We start from the raw sequence: 18,533 nt of genomic DNA on the forward strand, positions 1-18,533 counted from the left end.
AACCTGCAAACCGATTTTCTCTTTATAAATAAATATAGCTATAAACCAGACAAGCTATTCTGGAAAAATACTGAGACAACTGCTCATTTATATTAAATCTTCCTTAAACCACTCCTCATATCTGTAAGATTCCTTATATCTGTTAAGGGACCTTAAAATGTGTGGAAATGTCATTTAGTCCTAGATTAAGAACCTCTGCCCTTCATAAAGCGCAAAGTAGCATTAGTACAAATGCCTGTTAGGTTCACTCTTTTTAACAGAAAACACCTGAATGAGACTGCAAAATTATAGTCTATGTAGTTTTCCAGTGAGCTGAATTTTCATTTTAGATTATTATCTTAGTGACAGGAATAATCTTTGCAATTTTATCAGTTTCCCACTTGTATAGCATGGGCCCTGGGCAGGTTTTTCTACCATTATTTTTGAAAGCTAAGCTTGATTCTCTGTTGCTCTCTAAAGAAGAGTTTATAGGCTGAAATACAGCTTTAGAGACCACTGATGTACAAACTGACAGCCTTTGAGGTCTAGGCATCTTTGGCTGAGTCACTTGTAAACTACTGCAACTAAAAGACAGTTCACCAGCATGCAAAACCATTAGAAATGCACAGCTGAGTGACTGTGAGTGCATTGGAATGATATATTTGATCTCATTTGCTGTTTATTTTAAAAGCTTAAGTTTATCAATCAGAGCCTACAAGCCGGGGACAAAACAGAGAGAATAAATAAATAAATAAATCCATACACGCATGTATGTATAATTCTGTAGATATTTTACAAAGTTTGTATTTCACAGATTGATTGCATGTATTTATAATGCTCTATTTGTGTACTTTGAACAGGGAAAACAATACAAACGTATGTAAACGTGTACCTGATATCCAAGACTGAAATTAATAACATATATGTATAAGCAAATGTGATATGTCACTTTCATGCAGTGGATCTAATTCTTTCCTCCCCTCTGTTAGCCTTGAACTGTTATAATTTACCTTACAAGAAATATGCTAGTACAGATTTACTCCAGCACGGAAAGCTCCAGACTCCAGATCTGCAAATTTAGTATCTAATAGGCTTCATTCTTGAGATAACAGGTTTGGAAAAAACAAGTCATGTCTTTACTTGCATTTCTTCCTTTACTTGCTATTGATACTGTCTCACAATGTTCCATAGAACATACTTACAAAATAATCTCTGTAACTTAGTAGGTAAAAGATGAAACACCTCTGATCTTCTTAGAAATCACAGCTGGACTGAAATTTCTTTTTTTGTTTTTTTTGGCTCATGCTAAAATCTCAAGGAAGGACTCCTGTAGGTGTATACTGGAAGACAAATAAGGTCTGAAGAGCAATTTCTATGTAATTTTAAAGGAGAGCAGGAAAATCTATCTAATAATGAAATCTGCTTTGTTTTTATTCTGTGTGCTTATGGTTCACATTTGTCATAAATCGTTCCAGTTCTCATATACACTCTTCTCAGGCTTTTTCTAGAGCCTGTAGTTAATACAACTACCAAGGAAACTCCTGTTTTTTCTTGCTAAATTGATTCGGATCTTCATATGAATTTTCTGAAGAAAATTTAAATTCTTTTAGAACCTTGTTTCATGTAACCATCATTTTATTCAGCATGGAAGTAATTTCCATTTATTTACCATAAACAGTTATTCATGAATTGTCACTGTTGCACTTCTACAATTTATGCAATTTGCTGACCTGTAGGTAAAACATTCAGTAAGTATTCTGTAGTCAAGAAGCAGAAATACACACAGTTCTAACTTAGGACACTGAAAGTACTGAGTTTTTCTATTGACCTCATCTGATGAGAGTTTTGACTTCTTACTTAGGAAAGTCATGGGATATTTTAGAGTGACATAATTAGAATAAACATATATCTGCTGAATTCACCAGTAGATTGCTACAATTCACTTCTGTTTTTTGTCTCAAATTTGTCCACACATTTTTCCCAACTCCTGAAGAAATGCAATTAAGAAATAAAAGGGGAACATCGTCTCCACAAATAACTCCACAAAACCATGTTAGAAATAAACCGTTAAAAGTATTTGCATTAGTTGGGTGATGAATTAATGAAATATTTTATTTCTTCAAGTAAAACAAAATGCCATCCCACACAGAAGTATAATGTCAGAGACAGTGCTGCCAAAATGAAGCTTTATTGTGACAGCTAATGATTCTGTGACAGTCGAGTACTTCCATTTAAGGTAATACATAAAGCATAACACGTTAAATTAATTTTTAACTTAATATTGAAGATCTGGAAAATTTTTACACTTGAAGGGTGTTCTAATTTTTTGCCAAGAAATTGAACTACTGGTTAATTTACAATTAGATTTGCAATCACTCTGATACTTGCCGTTCCCATTGGGAAACTGTAGGTGTTGCTGAAGCTGCACAGTTCCACAAAAGAGGCAGGTGACCTGATCACACCCTAAAATATTGGTTAACACTTTTAACACCTTCTCACCCAGTTCTTTGTGATGCTTGAAAAAACACTTGCATTCCTCATCATTCGAGGTTTTTGGTTCAGGTGAGGGGTGATTATTGGCATTGCTAAAGTAATACTTGAGAAACACCAGCCTGTATAGATTTTAGCTTACTAGTGAACCATGCCCTACAGGAAACTCGGTAATGTCAGAACAGTCTGCAAGAGTCATAGATTTATTTTATTTAAGGGAAAAAAGATAAAATTAAGACCTGTTAAAAGCTGATTCTCTTCCAGGAACTTTAGAGTATATGGAAGTGACTGTCTTTATTATGCTTTAAAAGAAAGCTGGTTAAGAATACACTCTGGACAATACAGAGAGTTTAGTCTTCCAGTTTGTCACCCTTGTTGTGCCAGGAACAAATTCTCCAAACACAATCAGTTTCCAGTCTTTTTGTCATCAGAGTGGAAAGATTGCTACCCTTTGACGTGGTATGAGTTGTCAAGTGAATCAAAGGGGACTGTGTCAATGGGATGCAGGACAAAGTTTGAAGCTGTGCTGGAGACAGCCTCAGAGCCTACTCAGTATGAGGAGTCTTTTAGAGATCCCAGGGTGGGTGCTGGAACAGGTTACCCAGGGAACTGGTCCCAGCACTGAGCCTGATAGTTCAAGAAGCATTTATATGATTCTCTCAGGTACATGGTGTGACTCTTGGGGATGGTCGTATGCCCTTAGCCCTCCAAGAGCTGAACTTGTTTATGCTTGCTTCTTCCCCTCTACTCAGCCCTGGTGAGGCCACACCTCGAGTGCTGTGTCCAGTTCTGGGCCCCTCAGTTCAGGAAGGATATTGAGGTGCTGGAGCAGGTCCAGAGAAGAACAACGAGGCTGGGGAAGGGACTTGAACACAAGTCCTATGAGGAGAGGCTGAGGGAGCTGGGGTTTTTTGGCCTGGAGAAGAGGAGGCTCAGGGGAGACCTCCTCACTCTCTACAACTCCCTGAAAGGAGGTTGTAGCCAGGTGGGGGTTGGTCTCTTCTCCCAGGCAGCTATCAGTAAGATAAGAGGGCATGGTCTTAAGCCGTGCCAGGGGAAGTTTAGGTTAGATATTAGGAAGAAATTCTTTACAGAGAGAGTAATCAGGAAATGGAATTTGCTGCCCAGAGAAGTGGTGGATTCTCCATCCCTGGAGATTTTTAAGATGAAACTGGATGTGGCACTTAGTGACATGATCTAGTAACCACAGTGGTCTTGGATCAAGGGTTGGACTTGATGATCTCAGGGGTCCCTTCCAACCCAGCTGATTCTATGATTCTATGATTCTATGATTCTATGATTCTATGATTCTATGATTCTATGATCAGAGAACAGTACTGATGGCTGAGGGGTGATACTAAAACCTCCCAGACACATTCTTGGGCAGTCTTAGATGACAAATAGGCATTTTTTTTTCTGGTTTCTATTTTGAACTTGAATGTTTTCTTCCTGCCAGGAGTTTTCAGTGCACGGAAGAAGTTGCACAACAAAAAGAACAAAATGTGGCTTCTTTTTCTTTTTCTTATCTCCACTTCTCTCACCCTTCCTGGATGAAGTATGTTTATTTACATAAGTTAAGTTTGTGAGAAACAGGTCTGTGGCTTCTTATGGGACAGATCAGTAGTCTGGTCTTCCTGGGTGTTGAGGACCGTAAAATTCCACATTACGGAGACCATGCTGCTCAGAGCACTTGCACGTGCATTTGTTCACCACTCCATTAAAAAAAGGATAAATCTTTTAACAGTAGTACTATTCAGTAGCTATCTCATTTTCAATATGGATCATTGCACCATGGCACATATAGAAGAATAACATATAAAATCTTACATCTTTGGTGATCTACCCTGTTTTAAATTATGTGTGTTTAAACATGTACATCTGTAGGAAAAAATTGGTCAAACACAACTCACTAGCTATTATTGGGATATATTAATTTATTCAAAACATATAAAAGGACTTTATTTACTCTGCAGCTAGTCCAGCTGCAATTCAAAACATGTTTAATTTCATCTGGGAAGAGAGCAGGTTCTTTTCAGCTTGAGTTTTTAGATTTATGCCACTGCCCTTATATTAAAGAAGCTGTTATAGTTCAATGGATATCTTCTGACACTATTAAACTTAAGAGAAGAACTAATCAAGCATAGATCACTTATCTGCAATAAATGAGCTTCCTGCTGACTGCGCAACATCATCACAACGTTGTGCAGAGGGAATACAGTGAAATACCCTTTGGAGCCTGCCAAAATGATATTTTCTTTGGAAACGGGATTAAAAACTGGATTGCACTACTGTTTTCAGTTTTTTAACACTTCAGTTTTAAGATATGAAAATATCTTTCTTTGTAGAGTATCTGGGAAGTACATCACTGACAATGTGCTTTTCAAGGAGAGATTTGGTTAAAGGTTGTTTGTAAGAACAAGAACAATTTTATCATAAAAGACTCAACAGAAATGGACAAAGACGTGCTTGATACACAAAACTTAAAGTATGACTGGATGATTTTTAGACATTTCTATGTCTTTTTTTTCAAATTCTTGATCTATTTTAGGGAAAAAAAAAGGAAAAGAAAAAGCGTTTTTTGGAAATGACACGCAAACTGTAATTTGAATAACTTTTAAAGTTTTACTGATCTCAGCAAGCATTTTTCTGACATATTTTTGTTAGGCTCTGTGAGGTCGGTGTTTTGGTACCTTGAGTCATGAGGTGCTTGTTGTTGCACGAACCCCACTACTCACACCAAGGAGTACGAGAGCAGAATTAAGTTTATTACAAAGGGTATCAGTTTAAATACAGTGTTTAAATCGTGTCACATGATCCCTCAACCAATGACATTATAGTATGTCATTGAACATGTGTGAGAGCCCAGAAAACTAGAAGGAAAATCCTGTGCTACATTCTTCCTGCTACAGAATCAACGTACCAAATAAATATTTTGGTACATTTGCTTTCTGATAATACTTCTTTTGGGAAATAATAATGAGCAGTGTATGTTGTGGGTGGTTTGCCTTCAGCTGTCTAAAATATCTCAAATATCGAAGGAAAAAAGAAATTTCTAAAAATCAAACAGGCGTCTGTGATTCCTGAAAAAAAGAGCTGGCACATATGCTGTTTGTGAGGTTTCTCCTGCCAGGATCAATGTGGTAAAGACAAAAGAATCAGCACTGCTTTGTTTTCCAACACTGATTTCTCTCTCAATGCAAAGCCCAGTTACAAAGCTTTTGCACTAGCCACAGCACAGCAGAGCTGATACTCACTCAGAATACTTATTGGCAGTAGCCCATAACTACTTCTTCACTTTTAACAGATTTTTTAAAAGTAGACCAGGTTGTTTATTGGATTAATGTGAGCTTTGCGTGCATGTGGACTGGTGCTCTGCAGTTCAAACACTCCCTTCTTAAGAGTCCTCAAAGTTTTATCTACTCAGGGTCAGGCTGATCCTTCCTGCTCTCTGTACTTATCTACTATATACAACTTAGCTGTTATCCACTTTACATAAAATTTGTGCAGAAGTTAGAGTGATAATGACCTGTACAGACTATACTCTATTGCCCAAACAGGTTAGTAACAGTAGTTTAGAGGACAATTATGCAATTACATGTTTTTTAAAAGCATAAGTGATGATATAAGCATGTGTCTGATTTATACATCATCTAAAAAATACCAAAAGATCTGGAAATACCTCAAGGAGAAATAAGAAATATGCAGAGCAGCATAATGCCTTCTTAGCAACTGTAGCATGAAAGATACTCTTTCCCGTTCTCACAGAATGTATTTTCATGATTATTATGACAAAGTGAACACCTTTGTTCTATACATTAGGTTTTAAAAAGTATCTTAAAAATACTACAGTTCTACTCAGTGCTCTCCCACTACTGGTGTTAATGACTGACATATTTAAGGTTATTTAATCCCATTAATCCTGAATAACCAATACAGCTAAGAATGAGTGAGCTAGCTTTTTTTTTTTCCTCAGCTCAGTTTCAGTTTTCTGTATTTATATCTGCTCTTGTTGCTGGGGTATCCAGCTCCTGTAGTCAGAGCCTGAAGCTTTGTTTATGTTTTACTTTTTTCAAGAGGCTACAAGTAGCAAAACTAATTTCTATGGTGTCCTCATTCTTTACCCGTCTCCCATGAGAACTTGTTCTGTTGATTTCAAGCCTAACTTGATGCCTGTTTCATGCTACATTCCGTCTCGATTAACAAGTGAGGTTAAATAAAAGTCAGAGCATTTAAGTTATATCCATAGCCCCTTCTAAATTTTTCTAGAATCTCATATTACTTAAAGTTTACCAAGCCAGAGGGTGAAGAGACAGGAAAAAAACCCAAATGTCCAATAGCTCCAGTAGTTTTTACTTTTAAAAAGAGCATTTCTGCATAGTGATTATCTGTGCAGTGCTTTGCTCTATTAACTGGAGTTGAATTTCATTCTCATACAGAATATTAAAGATGACATAATAATAAACAAAAGAGTCAAAAAGGGAAAAATGTGTCAGTGGAAATTTCCTTCCAAACTTACAGTAGACCCAAGAACAACTAACAAAATAGCTAGTAATATAGTAATTTGTAGAAAAATCTGAAGAAACTTGAAAGATAACAGTGGCTAAAGCTATATATTTACAATAAACAGGTTGGATAACTAAAATCCTAGAATCCCAGTTGAATTGCGCAAGGATCTCTGAATCATAAATCGCTGGTTTTAATGAATGCTAATAAACTGGCAGAGGATTTCTAAAGGATGTCTAAAACACAGGCTGCAAAACTATAAAGTTATAGATCAGTTATAGTAACATTAAGTAAAGTTTGAAGAAAAGAGCTATTCTGGTAAGCAAATCAGAATCTAAAGACAATGCAAACATTTTTGAAAGGTTGGAGTTACAAAATTCTTGATTTTTTTTTTTTTTTGCATAATCACATATCTGGTCAATAAAATATTTTTCATATAGTTTATGCTACCATACACATTAATTTATCCAAGACTTTGTGTTGTCTGATGTTTTGGGGCTTTTTAAACAGTCACTAGCTGAAACCAAGGGAACTCAGCTGTTTAGATTAAAATCTGACTCATCTTCCATATTTTGAGTTTAGTTGGTAAGGAGAGATCAACGATGGACTTCCCTAATGAGATCTTTAATGGACTAGTGCTTGTCCTATTCAGTATTTTTATTAACACCAGACTCTGTAAATTGCTAGTGGTATACAGACTCATGGAACAGTACACTATGACAATGAATTATAGAATAGCTATGGCTTGAATAATGGTCACATTAATTGTTACAAGGTCACAATTAAACGAACATCTCAGTAAAATCAAATGCAATCCAGAAAAAAATCCTACAAAATCCTTCTGAGGAGAGGGGGACAAACTTTAAGATTTTCATGTGAATTTGGGGGTAAATATAATGGCAGAGGAACTGACATGATCCCTGACGTACAATAAAAGTTGAATACCAGACTGGCTTTTCTCTGCACATGCATTGGTGAGAACCGGCACTACGATACTCTGCTGCATCCTCACTTAGTCAGAGGAATCAGAAAGGGCACACAGTGAGTGCCTGAGCTGACTCTTTGCAGGCAGGTGGAAGCTCACCATGCTCACACCTTGGGCAGATCAACACAGCCTTGCTGGACCCAGGGAGGCACCTCACAACAGATACTGATGCATATTTTGGAAGGCAGAGAGGCATCCAGGGGCCTGTGACCGTGCTTTTTGGCGGTTAAACCTTCTATCCTATGTCGTTGCTACATGGGGAGTTGGGCAGCTGCTCCACCTCCCTGCTTCGTTTGAGCAGACAAGCTCGGCTCAGAATTTCACACTTTGCCACTGGGCTTAGGGTTATGCCAGGTCAAATCTGAGCCTTGCTCCAGCTCAATCTAGCAAAACCTACCAACATATCTCACCTTCTGCAGGGTGAAGTGGTGACTGTTGTGCTGGAACAACCTATCATCACCTGGGGAAGCCGGAGCCTTGTCAAATCTTGCTCTTTTATTGCAAAACTTATCCAATTTGATATTAATTGTTGCATTTGCAGTCACTAAAGAATATTACCTCCTAACCTAAAATAAATAATTCAAAGTTTAGCTGCTAGAGATGGGGAAGAAAATCAGCACCTATGATGTCTTCCCTCAAACAGCCTGAAAGCTCACAACAGGAGGCAATAGTCAAGATGCAGAGATATACATAAAAAAAGTTCAGGGCAGACCTAAACCAGTCTCGCCACGCATGGGGGTTTGAACAGGTGATGTTCAGAGGTCCTCTTCAGATTTCATGGCTGTGTGACTCTAGATGAACCTGTCCTAGCTACTTCCTAGCTTCTACCATCTTAAAATCAGATATCCCGGTTATGTTGATCATTCAAGCTTGCACTCACAAGGAAGAACAACTATTTCTAATGCTTTTTAGCAATGGACTCCAGTCTTAAGATGTCTTTCCCAGACCAGTGAGGACATTTCGCATGCATAAGATGTTTAATTTATGGAAGATCAGATGTCGGGTTCTGAGTTCTGGCCAAATCCCAATTAGCATGCATTTTATTTAAAGACTTTGAAGTCCAACTACGTGATTAACAACAGTGATGTTTTTAAGGGCCATGCCCTTCATGTATTATTTGGGCTTTCTTAATTTGTGTAACTATTTTTTTACAATCAATTTGATGATTATGTAAATTGATTACGTTTGTGGCACTCATGGGTGATTTGTTCCCAGAAAACCATCTTTTTACTTTCATATTTCTTAAGGCCCCTGAGTACTTGAATATTAGGGAAAGATACCTGTAAAAGTAGGTTAAGGTCCTTAAACCTGGAGATGGAGGTGACGTTGTCTGGGGGCTTGGTAAAGTTATTGTATTTATTTTAAAGGAAGCCTCTAGACAGCACTGATTTAGTACTGTTAATGATGTCTGACAGAAAGGTTACATACTAATATGGAAAATGACAGTGTTGAATACATTTGTCTTCACAATTCATTCATAATGCTTCAGTGCATCGTAACTGCTTCAGGCTTTATTACCTGTGAGTTAGGGACCCCACATTCACCAGGAAGCAGCTGGAGAATGTTGTGTCCAAGTGGTCTCCCTGACCTACCTTGCTCACGGATTCTTAATGTAGAATTAAGACTAAATAAATCAGAAATTGAAAAAAATGTATTGAAATATATGAGGCACAAAGCCGAACTCACATAGGCACAACCTTGTATGCAGATGCCTACAGACAAGGCAAAGGGCCAGAAGTTTCCCCAGTTCACACAGAAAATATTCTGGGAAACACTAGTTTTATGCTTACAAAACAATATTGCAGGTGGAAGTGGCAATGAGAGCCATGTCAGGAGCAGACACACAAGATACTACGAGGGTTTCAAAAGAGACCCACGCTCCACAGCATCAAAAAGCTTCGATAAGGATCAGGAAGAATTGAAAGTGATGATATGACTGAAGCAATCCACCTTGCACCACAAGGTCATTACATCCACCTACACTATTGAAGTCATCTCAGCTTTGAGGCTTGAGCTTCCTGGCCTGAAAAATGCTTCTGATTAGTGTATTAGCACCAAAATGAATCAGACCTTCATTTACTCCTGCATAACCATTTCTAGGACACTACCTGAGAGCATCAATTTTGTGTACTGTACAATGCAGAGAAAGCTACCAAAATAGTAAGTCAGTTTGCATTAAGTTGTGTGTTGCTGTGGTTGGTGAGCCTCTACTGTCAAGACGGATAAGCTCCTGACAATTAGAGGGAGATGATTTGACAGAGTGTATGTCACCAAAATATTTTAAAAAGCCTTGTCTTTACAGAAAAGGAAATTTTGAAGTTTCTTTTCACAAATTCCACTGAGCAATATTTCTAAACCAGTATTTGCCATGAGCTTGGAGACTCTTGTCTCTCTATCAGATAGCTGCAAGGGCTTATTGCGTCTGCAGCTCCAGGGCACTACCACCTGCAGATTGATCTGATGTCTACAGTCTGAGGACTACAGCAATAACTAATTCTAGCTTGTCCTCTAAAATGCCTTACAACAGTTTTCTTGAATCAGTTTTATGAACCAGAGAGAAATGGTACAGGAGTCCTCGACAGTAAGGCAGAACTTTAAGGTCCTCCATAAAAAAAGTCATATATCTCAAACAAATCCTCTGCCTTCAGAAGACTCATGGATCCAAAATGACAATATAACTAACTGTAGACACTGATAAAGTCCAGTATTTCATGGGGGTTGCCACAGAAGACTACATCCAGGCGGTTTTCTGTGAGAACAGTTGCATGGCGGTCAAAAATTTCATCAAAACAGGTGCATTTGCAGACCTTCATTGCTGAAAATTGATGCTTTCTAATAGAACAGTTTTTGTGTAAATAGTCCAGGTAGCCTTTACTGATGACTAAACTACCCTGACGATCTTTCTGATGGGTACAGGAGTATTCAAAATCAAGAAATCAAAACACAGCCAATCAACATGAAAAACATGTTCAAGTTCTTATTTTCTTGCACTTTGCTTTTATTTTTCAGGTACCTTTCTTCTTTTGACCTGTTGGGGGGGGGGGTTGTTTGGTTGGTTGGGTTTTTTTAAAAGTTTTTTTAAGTTTTGGATTTCTCAAGAAGGTCATGGAAATTAAAAAAAAATATTAGTTCTGCTCTCCCAGGCAGGATTTCTCATGGACATTGGGTACTTTGCTACTTTGGTACAAGTACGAGGTACTTTGTCTCTTCCCTTTGTTTTTTCCTTGAAACCCCTTATTTACATAAGCCCTGAATTTATCTGAGTCATTGTATCTATCAGGGGTTAAAATGCCTTGACATACTTTCCCATCTCTTTCTCCAACACAACTTAGTTTATATCAATGTGTTTTTAACACTGAAAAATGTTTCCTGAATATTACTCAGTGCAAATTCAACAAACTCCCGAATTCTTTCTTCATTGTCACCACTACTTTTGAAGTAAGTTTGTTTCCTGATGACTTCAAGTCATTCAGTAAAAAATATCTTTAGATATTTTAAGGAAAAAATAGTTAAAAAAAATTATTGTGTTTTTAGTCCCTACATTAAAGGTTCTGCACTTTCTACTTCCAGTTGTATCTAGATCATATTATTCCAATTATCAAGAGTCATCACTCTACCTGTAGTTGAAACTTCCAGTGTTGCTCCTAATTTTGAGCACTTGTTAATTTCCATTCATTCATTTTTTCATTTCCATTAATTTTCCACCAAATGACCAAGGTAATTAATGACTAAGTCACTATTGATGAAGATTGAACTGAATACTAGTGCCATTAGGAAGTAAATTACCATTGCCCTCCTGTTTGATGCTTCTCCTTTCACATTGCACCCCTTTGCTTTCAGCTCCATGTTCATGTCACATTTTTCTAGTAACCCCCATTTTGTCAGCTGAACAGAGAATTTCCATTATAGAAGCATATCAGATGTTTCACTGAAGTCAGACAGATTTTATCTATCCATATCTGTCTATATTTCTATCTGTATCTACATCAAAACTATTTATCTATAAACCAGTTTAACAAAAACTTCTAAAGGTGTCCAGTTAGTTTAGCAAAAGACCATTTCTAGAGAATCCATGTTGACATTTCATTACATTTACTAATACCACTTATTAAATTTTTATTATTCTTTCTTTCAAAATCTCTTCTAATGCTCTAATGACTGTTGTTTGATTTACTCTGGAACTCAAATCATGGCTCTCTCATTTTCTCCTTTCTGTTACGTGAGTTTCAGCATATGCCAGAAAAAAACCCCAAAGATTCTCAAGATAAATATGGAAGACAAAAGAAGTGATTATGACTAAGGATGTTAGCTGGAGTATTAAATTAGAGGGTCCTCCTAACTGAGAATAACAAGTGGGTAAAAATGTTGATTTCCAAATAATTTTCTGAGGAATTTGGAATAACTTACAGAAGAATAACAAAATTGGCAGTAATCTGTTGAGTTTATAACTACTCTATCTAGATGGAATTCAGTGGGCAATACATGATCACTCAGTTAAAACAGAGACACGAACACTCATGATCTCTCAGACTTCACTGATAAGAGTAGCAGGTAAGTCCCAGTTTCCGACTAGAGTAGACGGAAAAAAAGATACATATACATCTTTGAGACATCTACACATTCACTAGGATAAAAAAAGGTCCATAAGAACCATTCTTCAAACAGCACAAACAGGTTGTCCCATCCATAGTTCTGAAATCTAGACAATAATTTAATTTATGTCATAAATTCATAGAATGATTGGAAGGGATCTTATAGATCATCTAGTTCCACCTCCTTGCCGTGGGCAGGGGTGCCACCCACTAGACAAGATTGGTCAGAACCACATCCAACCTGGCCTTGGATACTTCCAGGGATGGAACATCCACAACTTCTCTGGGTAACCAGTTCCAGTGCCTCACTACCATCTGAGTAAAGAATATCTTCCTAAATATCTGAGACATAGTGCCAGAGAAGCCATAGTTTCGTGCAGGAACAGCCTAGGAATTCAAAACACCCATTTAACTTTGCGTAACCTTATTCATCAAAAAAGATATATTCACTATTCTCACATTCTCCTGTGGTGAGATGCCCGCAAATGTTCAGTGACAGTTTTGTGACAACTTGGGAAAAAAGTTACTCCTGAGATCGTAACAATTTCTGTGCTGCAAATCGTACAGTTCCAAACACTGTTTCTCAGAGCTTGACAGTATGTAAAGTTAAGCTATCCACTTACATCAAAACATAAGAATTACTGATTGGATGGGGCCCTGAGCAACCTGGTCTAGTGGAAGGTGTCCCTGTCCATGGCAGTGGGGTTGAAACTAGATGATTTTTAAGATTCCTTCCAATCCAAACCATTCTATGATTCTATTATAACATAACATAAACAAAACATACCATAACAAAATAACACGAATAGAATAGAATAGAATAGAATAGAATAGAATAGAATAGAATAGAATAGAATAGAATGGGATAGATACAAAACAAAAGCGCTGGAAAATATTAACTCTTTAAAAACATTTTAAGATACAGAGGTCTGAATCCTTGATGATGGAAAAATTACAGATGGAATTAGGAACCATCTTTGCTTGTTCTCTCTTTCCTTTCTCTCAAATTTTTTTCCTCAAAAACATTAACCATATCTTTAGACAGACAGTGTGATTCTGACTGCTTCTAGTATTATTAATGAAAACTGCTGGTTTATTTCCCTAAGAAATTCTAACTGATAAAAAAATCTTTATCCCTATTGTCTTGTGGAGGTTTCTTCCCTTGAAATGTGCCTGCTCCTTTGACTCCTCAGGAATATTTCCAAGTACAACAGTGAGACAATGCATTTCTTACTTTCCGAATTAAGTATTGGTCCTATAGCCAGTATCTAAAAGATGTTATTTTCGTGTTATGTGAAATTGTACTTTATCCATAAACTGGCAAAGCAGTTTTAAAAGCAGAATGCAAAACTAGCAATATCTAATTTAAATATACGGACAAATCCTATGAAGTGGGGATTCCCCGATAATTTTTTTTCCGTGTACCAATTCTTGCTTCCAATTCTTCAAGCAGTTTATTTGAAAAAGATTATTTACATTGCTACAATGAATAAAAGCTTTTCAATAATAAATGTACTGAAGAGGTCATATTTGTTACCAAAGTTTTAACTGGACTGAAGAAATAGCCAACATCCAGAAACAGACTTTGTTGAACTGATAAACACCATGTTGGCAGCTGACATCTCCTCTGTGTTTTCAGTTAGTCCATGATGTCCCTTTACCCCAGTATCTTGGAAAATCACTGTACTCTGACAAACCCGATGGGAATTGACACATGGGAAGCAGCAAGTTTGTGATCAGCAAGATTCAAAGCACTACATACACCATACCACTTTTGTCCATAAGGAGGGATGCCTCATAGATGCATTAAACTGAAATGACTCATATGCATCTGTACTGGGCTGAGGATGTCTCAGGAGAGTATTTCACTTAAGGACACCCATAACTCTGTAATCAACCACCAGAAGAGGAAGTTTTGACTCCAGTCCACAAGATACAAGACCCAAGAGGGTCTGGAGGACACATATAGCACCAAGGGAGAAGTCCAAAAGTGTCAGAGTTGGGCCTGAAGGCGAGAAGCAAATGGAAAATACAGTCTTTATGTGCAAATTACAGAGGAAATTTAAAATTTAACTACTTGTAGGACTTTGAACCTGCCTGCAGTTAGTAATTGTAAGAGGCTAATATTGTTTCCAGAACATCTAAGAACGATTCTGCTTGGTAGAAGGGGATTGGCTGTTCTTCTGAAGGGGGATGGAGGTGAAATATTGAGAACTGGATTCTCCGCAGTTGCCATTTGAGTTTCCAGCATGTTAAGAAAAGTGAATTTCCCTAGTTGTACAGCTCTGGATTCACAGTACAGATAGAATTCACTTAGGACATCAGTGGAGTCATGAGTATGGTTTTTGTAGACCTGCAGTTTAATAATTAAATAAATGTTTAAATATTCATGTCTTTCCCTCAGCTGACAGACCTATCAGCAAACACACTGGTAGCAGATTTACAGCCTCTCCGAGATTTTGCTCCCCAACTGCTGCATAACTATAATACTTTTCTTGTTAATGTTAGATTTCATTTTGAGGTCTCAAAGCACTTTGCAAGAGCACAATGATTAGTTAAGCCTTGCAACACACCTGTGCTGAGGGTACTGTGCTATTATGTCTGTTTAATGGATGTTAAAAATGACCTGTGGTGATGTTAACTCCTAATCTCAAATACAACAGACACAACTGTAGCATGCTACAGACACAGTACCAACAGGGGCACTTCTTCCAAACATTATTATTTCTAACATTTTATGATCTTCAGCATGACATGAAACCATAGTAATTGCTGGAATTTCACCTTGTGCCTGTTCTATTGCTGAGGATTGAAAGCTTTATGTAACAAAGCGGGTTCTTCAAGGTTCAGCTTCTAAAGTGGGGAAGGCAAAGGCTCTATTTGGTGCCCTTTGTGGCATATGGAGCTCAGCTTGCTGGAGGCCACTACCTTTAGGAGCAACGCAACAGGGGAAGGGGTGGCTATTTTGCCAGTGATATTTTCTTCTCAAGTAATCTACTTTACTCAGTTCCTAGATTGCTTCAGACATTTCCTGTAAATAGTCCGGCCTTAGGCAGACATCTAGATGCTGCTAATGACATATAATCATGGAATTATTTTGATTGGGAAAGACCTCTAAGATCATTGAGTCCAACCATTAACCTAATGCTGCCAGGTCCACCACTAAATCATGCCCCCAAGCACCACATCTACATGCTTTTTGAATGTTTCCAGGGATGGTGATTTCACCACTTCCCTGGTCAGCCTGTTCCAAGGCTTGACCACCTTTTCAGTGAAGAAGTTTTTCGCAATATGCAATCTAATCCTCCCTCCTGGTACAATGTGAGGCCACTTCCTCTTGTCTTATCACTTGTTACTTGGGAGAAGATACTGACACCCACCTGGCTACAACCTCCTTTCAGATAGTTGTAGAGAGCAAGAAAGTTCCCCCTCATCCTCCTTTTGAAGCAATGCTGTTCAGCTGAACAGACCTAGCATGGAAAAAGGCCAGAAACAATGATAGCAATTTTACGGCATCTACTGAAAAAAAGCAGAAGACATCTAGCAGTTCAGGATGCTGTGAAAATAATTGAATTATCCATTGCCCTGATTAAGATCAAAGAAGAAAACATAGCTAGGCTGACAAGAGAGATATGAAAACACACCAGAAGATGCCAAAAATATTGCTCAGATCTCAATGACATAGGCTAGGATTGGAAGAAAAAAGTCTGAGGGGAACAGACGGTAGAAGAGAAATGATTGACCTTGTTCATTAAAAAAAACAAACCAAACCAAACCAACAAGAATTATGGGTTTCAAGGCATGCTGTAATTAGTAGCCTTTCAGTCTAAAGAAATAGCTCCTTGTGGTAATAAATTCAGGAACTGCTGCTTTCAATCTGCCCTTTTCATAGTCAAGAGACACAGAGATGGCACAAGCCCAAGGCAAAACATGACATATGACCTTTTACATATTGGTGTGTATCACAGTGGAGCATTCCTGGATTTCTCTAATCATTTCCTTCCTTTTCCCTATTCCAGATACTGCCAGAATACCCTCCCTGGTATGTCAGATCCTTTGTGAGCTCCAGAAAATATGCTGCCTTAATGAGAAAGGGTCCTGAGAGGATTATGAATTGGGCTATAGAGTTTCATAGGCAATAAAGTACCTATGATCTTTTTTCCACCAGTCATCTCCAGATTTTCCTGACACTCTGAAATTTTTCCTAAAAAATTCTTAAGAGGTATTATGAAGTTTATTAAAAATACAAGAAAGGACAAATTACAACAGAATATTAAGGGAAACAGAAAGTTAATATACACTAAGTCTTCATCTGAAATTCATTCACCAGTGCAGGCACGCTGCATCATTGCCTTTCTACCACCTGCATTATGGATGATTCTTTTCTGTGGTGCAGACTCTGAGAGAGTGTTGATTCACTCCTTTTAAATTAATCTGACTAGAGGAAAAAAGACAACCAGAAGCTATAAAACAGTATTTTTCTTCTCTTCCTTAATTATTTAATTTCCGAAAGAAAAAAAACCAACCATGTAGCAATCAAACAAGATCTCAGCAATCCATTAAACACCATTAGTCTTTCATCTTCCTAGTCAGTCTTGAATCATAGCATCGGAGGAAGTGAAAATAAAAACAACCAGATTCTCTCACCACCTACCACGGAATTATTTCCCACATAGTGCCTTGTAATACTTTTTTTTTCCAGTTTAAAATTGACTACATAATGTAAAGGGGCTTTCACCACTTCTTTGAGACAATTACTGAATCATTAGAAAAATATCTCCTCTGGGAATTTTTCTTGATCTCCATCCAATTCCAGTGGTTTCATTGCACTGTTTCTGATTTTGTTTTCTCATGTAATCCTCCCCAATGGCAATCATCGTTTCTTGTCACAGCTCTTCATATGATAACGGTTTAAAATTTGACTACTACTACGATGCTGCCTGGTTTACTTACTTCTTCAAAAAGTGAGTGATAATGTCGTAATTTTCCAAGTTCCATAATGAAAAATTGGAGGAAAATATTGAAAGGCAAACAAACATTAGCAACATACACAAGCAAAAATTAAAAAAAAAATTGTCATGTTCTATTAGGAGTTTGCATGCTGTCTTTTGAATGTGTAAGCCTTTGTCTTCATTAATCTGATATGAAATTTTTTTAAATGATTGCAAGGTCATATCTTACCAGGGTAATCAAATGCTAAAATTCTATTATATTAGTGTAACATGAAATACAGAAATGTAACAGAACGTAACTATGAAAAATTGTTATAATGGGCCATATAGATAAATTCTATCTTGTTTTCACATATTTTGCTGAAATATTTTTAGTCCTTTTTGGCAAAGGGAATGGAAGGTGGTAAAGATACAAGAATGCAGAGGTTGTTGAATGCCTTGTATGTCCTTGAATGCCCTTGTATGCCTTTGAATGCCCTTTCTTGTGGGTTTTATGAATGTCAATAGTATTTCTTGGTTGAAATCCCACCAAATTCAGTGGCAGTGGCAAATTCTGCGGTTGTTTTATTTTCTCCAGTTCAGGACACTGAATCAGTCATATAATTACCTGCACTTTTATTAGGAGAAGATGACTGTCAAAACAAACATGTAAGTTATTTTGTTGTTGTTGTTATTGCTTTTGGTTTTTTGTTTTTAAACTTTCTGGGCTATGGTGCATCTAGTCCTACCAGAGAATGCAAACAAGATCTCCCCAGAATTTCAGATAAATGCCTCCATTCTTGAGGCAAATAATGAAAGTCACTTTTTGTGCTTATACTTCAAGTCCGGAAGTTTCCTTGAAGCCTGTGGTTAATTTTAACACTTTAAGCTTGGTGAGAGAGTGGAGTATTGAATAATGCAATTTGTGTATTTTGTAATACAGTTTTAAAAGACCACATAAAGCAAGGCCCATTCCTATTAATTCATTACTGTTTCACTTCTTCCAGATCCCATATCTCCTAAGTACATTGGCAAAAACATGCATGTATAATA

General features: G+C 37.3%; 1 long non-coding RNA gene across 2 annotated transcripts in view; it reads left to right on the forward strand.

Annotated features, from left to right (window-relative positions):
• Window positions 1-18,533, forward strand: part of LOC113986867 — a 116,956-nt gene that overhangs the window by 93,639 nt on the left and 4,784 nt on the right. For both annotated transcript variants that reach the window (XR_005564439.1, XR_005564440.1), the window contains one exon: window positions 18,079-18,149. This is a non-coding gene — a long non-coding RNA (uncharacterized LOC113986867). The remainder of the gene's footprint in view (window positions 1-18,078; window positions 18,150-18,533) is intronic.

The sequence above is a fragment of the Pipra filicauda genome, unplaced genomic scaffold (assembly GCF_003945595.2).
Source record: "Pipra filicauda isolate LSUMZ 115617 unplaced genomic scaffold, ASM394559v2 scaffold31_size4109673_pilon, whole genome shotgun sequence".
In the NCBI taxonomy this organism is placed as follows: Eukaryota; Metazoa; Chordata; class Aves; order Passeriformes; family Pipridae; genus Pipra; species Pipra filicauda.